The 2968-nt window shown below is 39.3% G+C and overlaps 1 protein-coding gene across 1 annotated transcript in view; it reads left to right on the forward strand.

Moving 5' to 3' along the window:
• The first annotated feature begins 395 nt into the window (after positions 1-395).
• NR4A3 (nuclear receptor subfamily 4 group A member 3) overlaps positions 396-2968 on the forward strand; it is a 27371-nt gene continuing 24798 nt past the window's right edge. The window contains exon 1 of the mRNA XM_029912483.1: positions 396-527. The gene's annotated coding sequence lies outside the window, so the exon portion shown is untranslated. The remainder of the gene's footprint in view (positions 528-2968) is intronic.

Consider the following 2968-nt stretch of genomic DNA (forward strand, 5'->3'; position numbering starts at 1 on the left):
GAAGGCGGGATGGCAGCTTTAGGGCTGGAGTTTTTCTAACCTCTAGGGGAAAGGCTGCGACCTGCTTTCTGAGGAACACGAGAAGCCCCTCGCCAGTTTGGGGGGAGCTGGGGCTGGGACTGTGCATTTGTCTCTCCCCTCCCAGTTCCCACGTTAACGCGTTGTTATCCCCGGCTGCAGGTGGCCGAGGTGTGGCTTTCCCTTCAGAACCTGCCTCTCATCCCCGGCTCTGCGGCTTGTTTTCAGTCCCACGGCGTCATTTCAGCCCGGGTCTCCGAGTCCCTGGCAGTCGCCGTGCCTGGCTGCTGGTCTCAGCCGCGATCGGGTGCAGACCACGTTGTGACTCCCTACCTCTCTCTTTCCCTGCTGTGTGACAGAGTCCGGTTCGGAAGAGCGCCCCACGCTGAGTCCCGGCTCCAAACCCGGCCCCGCAGACCGGTCCCAGCCAGCCCGCATTCCGCCTCCTCCTGCAGCCTCCGCCGTCCAGACAACCAGCCCCACCATTCAGCGAGCAAGATACCCTCCAGGTAACAGACACTTCCCGGGCGAGCGAGCACACAGGGGCTGGGGGCCCACTGCCCGCTCAGAGTCCTAACACCGCGTATTCAGCCCCTAAGTCCACGATGTAAATGCAGAGTCGCGCCTTTGAAGTCAGTGGGTTTACACGGGGGGAACAGAGAGCAGAATTCAGACAATTGGCTTCTCCCAGCAACCTGGAATTAGTGGAATCGGTTTGAGAATAAAGTCTCCTGCCAATACGCCGAGCTTCTTTTGCAAATACTATCAACAGTTTTAATATTTTCAAACTTGTAGGGCCAAATTTCGCTCTTGCAAATGCCATTTCGCTTTGAACAGGGCGCAAGGAGTTTACCTTCGAGCAAAATTTGGTCCCCGATTTAATTTCATAGTCATTCAGAGACTGTATTTAATAAAACGTTTACTGTTATGACTGAATCCATAGGAATTAAAAGTCCCTAACCAACAATGTGTAAAAATTGAAAGAGAAAATTGCAAGCAAGTGGGTGGGATGTTGCTGTGAACATTATTAACTCCTATTCTCATGTAACATTCTCGCAAAGATTTCAGAAAGGTTAGTGCCTCTGAAATGTTCCTAACCAGATTTTGTATTTATTTATCTTGGTCTTGCTAATACATCGTTTTAAAATGTGGCTCGTGATTATTTTAAGCACCTTTTGTTAAGGAATAATAATTATTAAATTATCACCTTATTATTTATTTTTGAGGAAAACTAATCCCAGTGCTTAAAGTAGAAAGAAAAAACAGGAGTTAGAACTAGTCAGTAGATCACGCTGGGAATCAGTATAGTAAGAGGAGTTCTGCAGATCTGAATAGATCCTTACCTTAATTCTTTCCTCCTCCTTTTCTTCAAATAGGGTTTAATGCAGATTTCTATTCCCTTATAGCAAATTTAGCATAATAGTTTCTTAAAGTGAAATAGCTATGTTATATTCAGTAGTGTAGGTATTCTTGCTGAAGAGCAGAGGAACAGCAGGTCATCTCTTCTCAGCTCCTGCTCCTATTCAGCACAGACAGAAAATCCTTCTCCCTCACAAGATTCTCTGTCAACATGTCAATTTGTGACATTATTTATCTGCTTGTTAAACTGCATTTCTCAATGAATTTTCATTGGAAGTGTATGGAAGGAGTTTCATTCCCTTTTACTCTATTAACATATAATCAACATATTTAGGAAAACCAGTTGTTTAACTTCCCGTGTTTGATAATATCACAAGTTGACACTGAGTTTTCTTTCTTAATTTGTGTTAGTTCAATTGTGTATATGCCTCCAGAGACTGGCAGGCACATTTTAGAAATAAAAATAAATAAGGTTTTTGAGGTAAGATTTATGAAGATTTTATCCTATTTTTAAATATGTGTGTATATATATAATATTTGGATATATAAATAAAAGTAGTCTTCAAAGACTCATTTTAGGAAACAAAAGCAGTAATTTTCTCCCACATTTTTACAAAGTTCCTTGAAAACTTGAAATTGCTGGTCTTTCTTCTGACATGAAAATACAATAATTAAAATCTGTTCTTAATTTAAATGTGTTTCTCTACAAATTAGGAATTCAAAGTTTATTTAATAGAAATTAATTTGATTATTGTGTGAGAGTTTCTTGTAAATGTTTTAAGAAACCAAAGTAAAGGGTCTTCTTAAAATATCCAGGAAGAACAGCTATCTTTAAACTTTAGAAATGTTTGTATGTATCATTTATCCAATGCCCCTGGAATATGAATTATACTGGTTATAAAAAGATAAACTAGGCCTAATTTTGAAATATATTTCCTCCAAGGGTAATAATACTTCTTTACTTTCTCAGGTTTTTCATGTGAAAGCATTTCCACTAACTAATAATAAGATGTATATTTTGTTAAAGTGAAACTCAATGACTGTCTTTACCTTTGATTACAAATACTGAAACCTGTAGTGCTTAAGCAGGCAAACCTCATAAAGATTGCTGTATTGGGTCTGTAATGTCCTATGAGCAATAAAGCGAAGAATGGAGAAGTGGAAAATAAATAAAGAAATCAACTCTTTGTGTTACTAGAGTCATCATTTTAGCTATGAGTGAACTGGATTTACTTTCATGATGCAATGAAAAAAAAATACAGGATTAGTATCAACCTCAGCCTAGATCTCCTATAACAATCAGGACAGAAATACAGTGTACTTTTGCCTTTACATTTTTAAAAATGTTAGGGTCTATTGTGCCATCTTTTTTTAGTAGTCCTCCCTATAATGGGGAGTTCTTCTTAAAAGCTGATGGCAAGATATCACCCTTAATTATGATCTGATCAGAAATACTGTATGTAGGTTCTAGGTCAGGTAAGAAGTATTTATCTTCACAGTTCCCCAGTAACAGATACAGTGATTTCAGTTGTGTTTTTGATGTACAATGTAGACAATGTACTTATATATATATATACACGTACCTATATGT

Source organism: Terrapene carolina, unplaced genomic scaffold (assembly GCF_002925995.2).
Source record: "Terrapene carolina triunguis isolate 2854851 unplaced genomic scaffold, T_m_triunguis-2.0 Scaffold229, whole genome shotgun sequence".
NCBI classification, from domain to species: Eukaryota; Metazoa; Chordata; order Testudines; family Emydidae; genus Terrapene; species Terrapene triunguis.